Raw genomic sequence first — 12,823 nt, forward strand, 5'->3', positions numbered from 1 at the left:
TCTGGGAATATTCCTCCCTGGAGCCCTTAAGCCACAAATGTTAATCAAGGGCCATATCAAAGAATGCGTCAAAGCCCACGTTCCTACCTGACTACCTGAGTTAATATTCTGCCTCACTATCAATACTGTTAACATACTGTTATCCTTCAGCAACATGCATTAAGCTGAAACATTTCCTTCCAAAAGTGAGAAAGGGATTAGACTGCTGCTTCAGAACTATTTGGAATGTTTTTACAAATAGTTGCCACGTCAACAACAAAAATGTAATTACAAAATATGTACATCACAACATGCTTTTAAAGACACTGCATTGTGCTCACCTTCCATTGAATGTTGTTCCCAAAGTTGCTCAGCCTCAAGCCCTATTGGAATCACTTTTGGGAGAGGCAGAGACAGTCTGGTGAAAAGGGCAGGGGGGTGAGGATGGGAGAGGCAGAGAAAGGAGAAAGCAGCCTTCCAGTTAAAGATCAGTCCTCAGTTGAAAGATCAGCTTTGGGCAGGCTGGTGAAGTTGGGGTCGGAGGAAGGAGCAGTGGCAGGGCAGGACTGGGGCACTCTGCGTCTCATTCAGGTCACACAGAGTCTGGTCCAGCATCCTTTATGCACAGAGGTACTCTTCTTTGGTACATTTCAGTTTTTCTTCCAAATCATCAATTGTCTTTTCCAGCTTGGCTACCCATCTCTCAGCAAATGCAGCACGGGTCTCTGCCTCTTTGAGTTTATCAGTATGACTATTTATCTCTTCCTCCTATTTGCCTTCTTTTCAAGAGAACTTTTCTTCAGCAGCACTCAGACTCTTCAGATGGATCAGATTCTGGTCCATCAGTCTGATCTGCTAATCTAGCTGTTGCAAGGGGACCAGCTCAGCTCACTTCTCCATGGGTTCCAAGTCTCCCTCAATAATCACCAATATAGGAACCACCTCTTTATACATCCTACCAGCATCTTCTGCAATGTGCTTAGCTTCTTTGGGTTGGAGTTCCTGGAGTTCCATTTTTGACTCATCTTTTAAGGCTCATTTTTCAATAAGCTTTATACCTCTTGCTCTCATCAGCAGCTTTCTTGACTTCCTCTAGCTTTTGTAGGGCAGTGGCCAGGCCTTCTTGAGCAAGGTCCAGCTTCTCCACAACCAGTTCAGCCCTCTCCTCTGCATCATTGGCCTGCTGCTGCAGAACCTGGATCTTGTGCTTCACTGCCTCGATGGTGGTGACAAAGGCAATTACCCAGCTCCTGCTTGCCCTCAAGTTCCTGCCTTCTCACTAGGCACTGCAGCTGCTTTTCCAAGAAGCATAATTTGCCGACTTCTCAGGGTTATGTGAAGAGTAATCCTAATGCCAATGTAGTTGTTGAGTTACCAGAGCTTTAGGCATTCTCATTTCTGATGGCCCATAGGACATTTTCTCTTGAGTATCCTGTCATGATCTTAAACTTAAAAATGAAATGCATCAAAATCCCCCAGAAGTCTTTCTCTTTTCAGAGCTTCCCGAATTTCTGTCAGTGATTAGTACCATTCTTTGGGGCTAGAGGCCACAATCAACTTCAATAACTTCAGTAAACTTCTTTTATTCCTTCTGGTAAAACTATTTTGAAAATAAAATTTCAAATCTGTGAAAGGTTTTGGTTATATATTTTTAAAGTCACACTTGACATAAACTTGCATTTATAACAAGACCATTTGATTCAGAAAACCTGTATAGCTGATCCTATAAGTAAGATGGTTATTAGGCATAATTCAAGGTTCTAAGTAAATCAACTTAAATTACTCCTAGGAAACACAGTAACTAGCAGTAAAATTCCTATCGAGAAAGGAAAGTTACTGAGGGAAAAAGTTTTTGTTTTTTTAAGGGCTGCGCCCATGGCATATGGAGATTCCCAGGCTAGGGGTCTAATCAGAGCTGTTGTTGCCAGCCTACACCACAGCCACAGCAACACAGGATCTGAGCTGCGTTTGGGACCTACACCACAGGTCATGGCAACGTCAGATCCTTAACCCACTGAGCAAGGCCAGGAATCTAACCCGCAACTCATAGTTCCTAGTCGGATTCGTTAACCACTGAGCCATGACGGGAACGCCAGGGAAAAATTTTTTAAAAATCCTGATTATATTCTACAATCACTTTATCTCAACACATGGAAGAAAACCAGAAGGCAGCATCTTAGAGTTTTTCCTCCCTACTGAAGTTTTATCTTAGTCATACATGCCATAAGCATGGCTCTGAGGAAAAATTGAGTGGATCTGGGAAGATTCAATCCCAAAAAGCCTAAGCAAGAGAAAGAAACAAAATGCAAGGTATACACTGCTAAAAGCTGACATGAGTAAAGGAACACACATTATACCTTATAGCAAATTATGATAAGGATAATAATGTTGAATTATATTTAATTGGTTATTATTTAAATATTTTGCCCTATCCATAATTTAATTGGATAAAAATAGCTATAATGTTTTTGTCATTATGTACAAGATGTGAAAGTAATCTGTTCCCTGATGCTCCATCTTGGTCAAGAGAGAAGTCAGTATTAACAATTTGATTTAGAGAATATGCCTTTTTTTTTTGCTATTTCTTGGGCTGCCCCTGCGGCATATGGACGTTCCCAGGCTAGGGGTCGAATCGGAGCCACAGCCACCGGCCTACGTCAGAGCCACAGCAACACGGGATCCGAGCCACGTCTGCAACCTACACCACAGCTCACGGCAACGCTGGATCGTTAACCCACTGAGCAAGGGCAGGGACCGAACCCGCAACCTCATGGTTCCTAGTCGGATTCGTTAACCACTGTGCCACAACGGGAACTCCTGATTTAGAGAATATGTATGGATCAATGTGATGAAGAGAGATTTATTGATCTAGATTTAGAATAATAGGTGATGAAGAGGATCTTATTATTTGTTTAATGTACAGTCAATTTGTTGCTGGAATTTGCCCTCTGCTCCCTGGTGCTGAATGGAAATGCGGAGACAGAGTTTGGGTTGAAGGAGAAAAAGATAGCTTTATTGCTTTGCCAAGCAAAAGGGACCACCGCAGACTAATGCCTTAAAGACTGTGCCCCCCTGGGAGAAATTTTGAGGTGATTCTAAAGTTCAGTGGTGAAAAATTGGGCCATTGGGCCATTGCATTATTTTTCAAAGCTGGTGTTCAGGTGGTCCCAGGATTGGTTTTGACGATCCTTCTTTTGGAATGAAGAATGCATCAACATCTTCCATTTGTTGGGGGTTTCAATTCTGTGGAAGAACTCAAAGATAATGTTATGCATATTTGTTATGTATATTCCCTGAGCAGGAACCAGGATCCTGCCCCAAGGCTACACTATTGTCTCCTGACTGTTGCTCCCTGGTCTCTGCATCCCCTCCCTTCCCTGATAAGCAACTGTTTGAACCTGCTTTTTGGAACTCAGGAAAGGTCATGGAGGCTGAAGTTCATTCTCAAAAAACAAGAAATGGGGAACACAGAAAAGCTTGTGTGCCCAGGAGCCCCACAGGGCCCTCCCTGCTGGATTTCAAATGCACATGAATATTCCTTACAGTGTCCAAACTCAATCTGTTCCCTTTCATGTTACAGAACCATCTCATCATGTTCCTTATGGTCAAATGTGTCATTCTTGGCTAATGTCTTAAGTCCTGTGTATCCTTTTGCCACAATGCTTTGAAATATGATTTTAAAAGTATGTTGCATTATTACTCATGCCACCTGTGAATGAACATTGGCTTCCAATATCTCTTCAAAGGTTCTTAATATGCTTCATTGATCATGTTGCAAAATCAAGACTTACAAAATCTGAATATATGGGAAAATGTGAACATATTCATTTTCTGTTCATGTTAAATTTACTGTTTTAAATTTCATTATACTAAATACTATGTCTTCAAACCATGTCTTCTCTTGAACTATTTAGACTGAAATCAGTGCATCTCTAGAATATGATTTCTTCAATATTGACCACACTTCTATCTTCTGTGCACCATGGATTCTGGTAACATCTAAGAGTCCCCCCTCTCTATTGTCCTATAGATGGGCATTACTAACGTGGGGTCCAGAAAGATATGGTTTTCTCCCATTGGCCTTGCCAAGTTACCTATATGGGTCCTTGTCCAACAGGTGTTTCAGGGGGGGAAATGTCCCATAAGTCTCATGGTTTCTTTACCCTTCTCTTCCTGTAGATTGAGTCACACTGGGTTAGAGATTAATGTCCATCTAGGTGTAGGTACACTCTCTATAGTAAACAAGACTGGTGGGGATGTTACTCCCTGGAGCCCTTAAGCCACAAAAGTTAATCCATAGCCACATCAAAGAATGCATCAAAGCCCATGCTCCTACACTGACTACCTGAGTTATTATTGTGCCTCTCCACCAACAGTGGTGAATATGTTCAGATTGAGAAGAGCATTCTCATTTGAGTACACAAAAAAGTCCCATCCTTCCTCTATCAGGACCTAGGAGCAAGCACGATGTCACACATTGGTCAGAAATAAGAGGGAGTTCTTGTTGTGGCACAAGGGAAAGAATCCAACTAGTATCCAGGAAGATGCAGTTTCGATTGTGGCCTTGCTTGGTGGGTTGGGGATCCGGCCTTGCCATGGGCTGTGGTGTAGGTTGCAGATGCAGCTTGGATCCTGCGTTGCTGTGGTGTAGGCAGGCAGTTGTAGCTCCGATTTGACCCTAGCAGCAGGTGTAGCCCTTAAAAGCAAAAAGAAAAAAGAAAAGAAAAAAATGAGAGGACACCAAAATTAGTAGAACTTTTTTTTTTACCTCAGTCTCTATGTTATAGTCAAAAAACGTGTAAATATGAATCAACTTTGAAGCAATAGAAATTAAAACTAGTCTATTAGCTTTTTGATTACTCCTATAATCTTACTGAATAAAATTAGATCAGTAAATATTAAAAATGTCAGATAAGAAATTTTTCTTTCCAGCAGAACGAATACAAAATTAGATATTATAGTTGCTGTTCTCAAAGAAACTTAGTTTGGAAGATGGATGTGTATACAAATGCACAAGTAAACAAACACATGCTAGCAGTTGGAAGTTGAGGGAAGAAAGGAGGGGTTTTTTTTGTTTTTTTTTTTATAATTTTTTTTTATTTTCCCACTGTACAGCAAGGGGGTCAGGTTATCCTTACATGTATACATTACAATTACATTTTTTTCCCCACCATTTCTTCTGTTGCAACATGAGTATCTTAGACAAAGTTCTCAATGCTATTCAGCAGGATCTCCTTGTAAATCTATTCTAAGTTGTGTCTGATAAGCCCAAGCTCCCGATCCCTCCCACTCCCTCCCCCTAGAAAGGAGGGTTTTGGTGAGGTGTTTTTTCCTAATACACTTTAGACCGTCAAAGCAAGATATATTTACTACAAAAAATATGAATTATTCACAAATAAGGAATAGGTCATAAATTGGATATCATATTGGTTTCCTGTTGCCAAAATTATTGCTCTATTGTGGAATGTTTAAGTGTCCTTCCTGGATTCCTTGTAATACAGTCTGAGTCTGTTGTGGAGACACAGTGGGGGCATTGAGTTGAAGAAACGATAGCAACAGTTGCTGCTAAATATACACTTGATGCTTATGCAACCATTAAACCAAGGGTAAGTGTAGCCATTTAATTCCCTCTGTGGAGCACATATAAGAATACTTCTAACAGAATGAACTGAATCTGAATGTACCATTGGACATTCATAGTTTGATAGCTTTGGACAAAAAAGCTAATTTCTATACATCTTTTTTGGGGAGGTGGAGGATGGGGTCCACACTCACGGCACATGAAAGTTCCTGGGCTAGGGATCGAATCTGAGCCATAGCTGTGACCTACACCATAGCTGCAGCAAGGCCAGGTCCTTAACTCACTATGCCACAGTGGGAACTCCTCTATACATCTTAATCTCCTTTTAGATTCAACACTTAAAGCTGATAGGTACAGAGATGTTTAATACATACTGGCTTCTCCCCTGCTTCCTTACTTTTAAAATTATCCATTTGTAACACACTTATTTTCTTAAAATTGTCCTTAATATTTCACTTTAGCCTAATTTTATCTGCATAATTTTAGAGGCTAAGGAGAACATTCCCCATAATTTATCTAGCAATACTACAATCTACTAGTCTACTAAAATTTTATAGTTTACTAAACTTGTGAAATATTTAATCTGTGACAATTACAGAGCAATGTGACAGGGTACATTTAACCACAATTGAAATCAAAATAATTGCCTCAAGCCTATAGTATTATTTTACCCCATATCCTCGGGATGCTAAATCTTTGTGAGGCAACTGTAGATAAGAATTTATTTCCTAGAGGGAATGTTCTCTGTGAATTTGTAACTGAAACCTTATTACTAAATCCTATATTATTCTCAATCACGTGCTTTTTTGTTATTTTTTATGAAATAAATATGGTCATTCTCAACCACAGTTGGGAAAGAATAATAATTCTGTTATTCTTTAAATTAAGCTGATTTCTATCCCCAAAGTAAATAACCTAACCTCATAGGCAAACTGGGACTAAAGGGGCCATTTGGTATCTTGCTTCACAAAGACAACTGCAGGACAGCCAGGAGCCAAATTTAAATTCTGTTAAGAATAGCAGGATATATTTTGGTTCTCAGCAGGATAGCACCACTTGTGGTTTTGTTAAGTACATAAGGCAAGTCAGCTCAAGTCTGTGCATTTTGTGTGTGAATGGAAACAACTCCCTTCTGTCCTAGATCACACTGGAATGCTGACATGTACAGTGCTTGGAAATTTAAATCATTTTATCAGAATCAGGCAGCACTTACCCTAGCACTTGAAAAGAAAAAAAAAAAAAAGTATTCAATGGTAGAGCAATATCCACTTTCATGTGAGCAGAAGGCATATAATAATATTCAGAATGGTGAGATTTGCTGGTTATGTTGCTTTTATGTTGACATAAGTGCAGTGTGGTAGGTGAAGAATAGAGAAAACGTGGTTGGCTGTTACATTTCTTAAACCTGGCAGAAATGGTAGACAAGAACAATTAATAAACACCATCCCTTGTGTTAAAATTCTAGTGTGTAGATAATTTATGAATCTTAGATTAAAATTCTTCATACATTCCACTAGTACTCCACAAATTTTAACCTTTCCAAGCCTATGACTGGGGCTACTTTTGGGTTCTATTTGTGTTGGCTGCCATGGACACAAATGCTGCCCAATGAAAAAATCAAGTGGAAAATGGAGGGATAATTAAGGTAAGATAAGAATAAGTATTCGTTATAGTTCCTGCTATGGTGCAGCAGGTTAAGAATCCAGGGTGGTGCAGAGGAGAGGGTTCAATCCCAGGTTTGGCACAGTAGATTAAAGGATCCAGTGCTGCATTAGGGGATCTGGCATTGCTGCAACTTGGATTCAATCCCTGGCCCAGGAATTTACATGTGCTCTGGGTGTGGTCATTGAAAAGAATAAGGAGAAGAAGAAGACAAAGAAGAAGATGAAGAAGAAGATGAAGCAGAAGAAGAAGAATAAAAATTTATTCAGCACTATTAACTGAAAAAAAATGCACAATCTAAAAGTTGAGAATTATATTTCATTTGGTGGACTTACTAAGGACTCAAGCCTGAGATACAGCCTCTCAGCTCTGAGGGATTGGTCTGAAGAGGTAAGAGAAGAACTAGAATATATATGAGTTTTTGCAAAAAAAAAAAAAAAAAAAAGAAAAAAGAAAAAACAAAACAAAACAAAACAAAAAAACCCAGGTAGTTGGAACATCAAGAGATCACCACATTGAAGAAAATCAAACATCTCAAGTTAATGACTTTAGTGCTTTTCTATGTATAAGAAGATACAAGAGTATGAGTTTATAGAAATTAATCTTTCACCTTAACTATGGAGGGCTAGTATTCTGTTTTTTTCCATGAATCCTTTCACAGTGCACCCTTGGGGGTGGCTGTGGAGGCTGATGGCTTAGTGGCAGACAACTTGGTTTTTCTCCATCCTGAATTCTCCTCAGGGTGCACCACAAGGGGGCAGCTGCAGTTTCTGATAGCTTGATGGCCTCAACATCTTTTGTTCACTAAAATGGCAGGTGACATTCTTTGTCCATATCAGCCAGGATGTGTCAAGCAATTTATATTCAGTCGGGTTAGCGTTAAGGTCAATGACAGTTACTAAGTAGAATTGTATAACTCTAGAATCCTATTAGGGAAAGAAATTGTTTGAATGTTGGTGTCAGGGGTGTTGGTGGTCAGAGTAGTCCCTTGAGTTTTGCCTTTCTATTTGGTTCTATATGAATTGCTGGTTTGATGCTGTTGTTGCTGTTTTGTTTTATTCGGATCTTATATGTTTCACTTATTTCTCAGGCTGGATTTCCCAGGGAGCAGATACTATGTTCAATATCTTGAGAAAAAATGCATTCTTTCTGATCTCATATTAACTTTAGGAGGAATTTAGATCTTGGTTTCTAATCTCATTCACCAGTGAAAGAATCAGGGCTTCTTGGAGAAATGGCCGATTCTGAGACTGGGCAGGACATACGTAAAATATCCCTGGATCATCCTGTAGTGCCAGAAAATAGAAGCACTCAAAAAAAAAAAAAAATCCACATTGGTAGGAATAGATCAGAGGGTCACAGGAGCCAGTAGAGAGTCTCCAGTGACCAAAGCTGCAACTATTTGAATAACAAAATAAAATAGTATTGTTTTTTTTTTTAATGGATCTTTTTTAATTTTTTTATTTTTATTTTTATTTTTTTGTCTTTTTTTTTTTGTTGTTGTTGTTGTTTCTATTTCTTGGGCCGCTCCCGAGGCATATGGAGGTTCCCAGGCTAGGGGTTGAATCGGAGCTGTAGCCACCGGCCTACGCCAGAGCCACAGCAACGTGGGAGCCGAGCCGCGTCTGCAACCTACACCACAGCTCACGGCAACGCCAGATCCTTTAACCCACTGAGGAAGGCCAGGGACCGAACCCGCAACCTCATGGTTCCTAGTCGGATTCGTTAACCACTGCGCCACGACGGGAACTCCTAGTATTGTTTTTGATTATGTATTTTATGTTGTATTGTTTAGAATATAACCCAAAGCATAAAATAAATATCTATGGCCCATAAATGACTGAATAATACATGAATAAAGGGGAAAAGAGATAAATTTCCATGCAGAATTCCAAATAAATTTTATAGACACTCCAGCCCTAAAGGCGAGGTTGCATCACTCTCTACTCAGTGTGGGCTGTGTGTGATGATCACACATCTTCTTTCTAAAGATCATACATCTTTTTTCTAAAGGCTACAGTGTGGAAAAAGGAAAGAATAAGAATAACTTTACAAAGAAGAAAACCGACCAAAAGAATTTCTTCCAGGCAGTCAAAATCAACATCAGTATGACATCAAATATATATCATGTTGCTAGTATGTGTCTTTGACATGATGTGATGAAAATGGCACTTTACTTTTATGATCTTCTTCCCCCAAACCCATAACCTGAGTCCAATCCTGAGAAAAACATTGGACAGATTGCAATTGAGGGATATTTTACAAGACAGCTGACCAGTATTTATGAAAATTATTAAGTCATTAAAAACAAGGATAGGAGTTCCTGTCGTGGCTCAGCAGAAGCAAATCTGACTAGTATCCATGAGGATGCAGCTTCGATTCCTGGCCTTGCTTAGTGGGTTAAGGATCTGGCGTTGCCGTGAGCTGCAGTGTAGGTTGCAGACGCGGCTCAGATCTGGTGTTGCTGCAGCTATAGCTCCAATTCGACCCCTAGCCTGGGAACCTCCATGTGACACAGGTACGGCCCTGAAAAGAGAAAAACAAATAAAAAGCAAGGTTAAGTCTGAAAAACTGCCACAAGTTAGAAAAGCCTTAAGGAGATCAGACAATATAGACATGATGTGGTATCCTGAATAAAACCCCGAAACAGAGAAGGAATACCAAGTAAAAACTAGGAAATATAAATAATATATGGACTTAAGTTATTATATTTGTTTGTCTATTCTAACAAATGTACTATAATAGTGTAAGATGTTAATAATGGGGGAAACTGTGTGCCAGCTGAATTGGGGGACTCTCTATACTATCTGCTCCATCTGCAAATCTAACACCTCTCAATAATAAAGTTTATTAATTAAAAAAGGTACTTCAAGAGACTTATCAATAATCACAATATATGGGTCTATTACAAATTCAGATTCAAGCCAACTAACAGTAGAGGATAGAGTCATTTTGTGAAGCAGTCATAAACTGGAACAGTGACTAAATATTTGATAATAATAGACTATACTTTTTCTTTAATTGTGATAATGCTACAGTATAATATATAAAGCAGTCTTTATTTTTTATTTATTTTTAATTTTTATTTTTTATTTTTTTGTCTTTTTGCCATTTTCTTGGGCTGCTCCCTCGGCATATGGAGGTTCCCAGGCTAGGGGTCGAATCCGAGCTGTAGCCACCGGCCTACGCCAGAGCCACAGCAACAAGGGATCTGAGCCGAGTCTGCAACCTACACCACAGCACAGGGCAACACCGGATCCTTAACCCACTGAGCAAGGCCAGGGATCGAACCCAAAACTCCAAGGTTCCTAGTTGGATTTGTTTCCGCTGTGCCACGACAGGAACTCCCTCATCATACTACTTTTTACTTGATGTATGTTTAAACATTTCTATTAATATTTTTTGAATTAAAATTTATATTAGAGGTCTGTCAGGAGTAAATGAATATTTGTGCTTTCATGTCAAATACATTATTTCTTCTCATGAATTCACTGTTTCTTCATTAGTATGAGAGGGCATTCTTCCATGATAATGCCACCCTTTTATATTCTTACACAATATTTAAGAAAAGAAAAAAATTCTGATAGTGTTTAATAAAATATTTTACATACAAGTAAGTTCAGTGATTTGGATTCAATTAACATACTATGTTTATTACTTATGTTAAAATGCTGTGCATTCAATTATTTCCCTTTTGCAAAACAGCACTAACTAAAGAAATATTGTGAGATATGTAAAATAAATCATAAATATTTTCTTTCTCAACTAAACCCTCATATTGAAATAAAAAAGTGATTTATAGCCTTAATTAGCTAATTTATCTAACAATTTTGAAATTACAGATTTTTACAAATTAATCTTAGATGCTAAGATTGTCTATGGAAACTTGTTCCTTCTATTCAAAAATTATTCTGTATCATAAGCTTATAAGTATTTAAGTTAAAAATTTATTAGTGACATGACATACAATATATTTTACTATTATTTTTACTGAGGCAACCCTTCAAAAATTAACTCCGATTTTGATAAATCATAGTTTTAAAAATCACCTCAGTACATTTTTATTTCAACAAAACCTCCGCATTTCTAACACATAGTTTTAATAAGCAATGCTGTATTCCTGTCATGACATGTTAGAATAAAACCTTTTGAAGTTCCCATCGTGGTTCAGTGGAAATGAATCTGACTAGCATCCACGAGGATGCAGGTTCCATCCCTGGCCTCGCTCAGTGGGTTAAGGATCCAGCATTTCCTTGAGCTGTGGTGTAGGTCGCAGACTCAGCTGGGATCTGGTGTTGCTGTGGCTGTGGTGTAGACCAGCAGCTATAGCTCTGATTGAAACCCTAGCTTGGGGAACCTCCATATGCCATAGTGTGGCCCTTAAAAGATAAAATAAATAAATAAATAAAACCTTTTGCTAAGGGAACTTAACTATACAAAGAAGCTTATATTTCTTTAGCCATATCTGATTGACACAGGAGAACTTGCATCAGGAGAATGTATATAAAGGATATTCCATTTTGGCTAAAAATAATAAAGGTAAATCATACTATAACCTTAGGACTTTGAGGCTTAAGGGAAGATATCTATGATAAATGTATTAGAACTACCAGGCAAACATGTTAGTTTTATCAAAACTGGTTTTCCTGAGGACTCAAGTTTATGTGCATATGCTTATGGCTTATAAGCCAGTTGAGTGAAAAGGAGGAATTGTGTTCCACAGTGTCCTTGGAAGGCACTTATGTCCTTGGCTGCCACTGCTGACTTTTTCTCTTTTTGGTACCAAGCCAACTACCAATGCTTTCCAGAGTGAGTAGCTTTTTAAACAAAAATCTGAAACAAAATCTCTTCACTGTGTTTTAGGAGACATAGGCTATTTTTTCTTTTAGAACTGCATATGGCCACCAGGAGGCAGAAATCTATTATTTATTATTTATCAATATTTATAGAAATACAGATTGGAAAATTGAAATATAGAAAAATATAAAGGTATATTTTCATTATACTTGATATATATGAAGTATTTTTTTACGCTTGATATATATGAATGGGGATTTAATTTTTTTTTTGTCTTTTGTCTTTTCAAGGCCGCATCCGCAGCATTTGGAGGTTCCCCGGCCAGGGGTACAGTCGGAGCTACAGCTGCTGGCCTATGCCAGAGCCACAGCAATGCCAGATCCGAGCCGCGTCTGTGACCTACACCACAGCTCTCGACAACGCCAGATCCTTAACCCATTGAGCAAGGCCAGGGATCAAACCCTAAACCTCATGGTTCCTAGTGGGATGCGTTTCTGCTGTGCCACAACAGGAACACCTAATTATTGTTAAATAACTTGATTTTCCTATCTGAGAAATGTGCCTCATATAACACAAATATTTAAGGACAATTATATTAAATAATTGATTAATCAGAGTATTTATTATATAGAATTTGCTTAGAATTAAAAGGGAAATTCTTTTTATTTAATAATTATTATTTACAACAATGGGATTTTGGAAGTTAACATTTCTGGTTAATAGCTTCATAATCACTGCATATACTGCCTGAGATTTTGAGGGCTTCATGTTCATTTTGTTTTTCTTTTCTTTTCTTTTAATTTT

The 12,823-nt window shown here is 38.5% G+C and overlaps 1 pseudogene; it reads right to left on the reverse strand.

The window, feature by feature from the left end:
- Positions 1 to 486: 486 nt before the first annotated feature.
- On the reverse strand, positions 487 to 6,236 carry LOC125128670 (tropomyosin alpha-3 chain-like; annotated as a pseudogene).
- Between the last annotated feature and the right edge of the window lie 6,587 nt (positions 6,237 to 12,823).

The sequence above is a fragment of the Phacochoerus africanus genome, chromosome 6 (assembly GCF_016906955.1).
Source record: "Phacochoerus africanus isolate WHEZ1 chromosome 6, ROS_Pafr_v1, whole genome shotgun sequence".
Classification (NCBI taxonomy): Eukaryota; Metazoa; Chordata; class Mammalia; order Artiodactyla; family Suidae; genus Phacochoerus; species Phacochoerus africanus.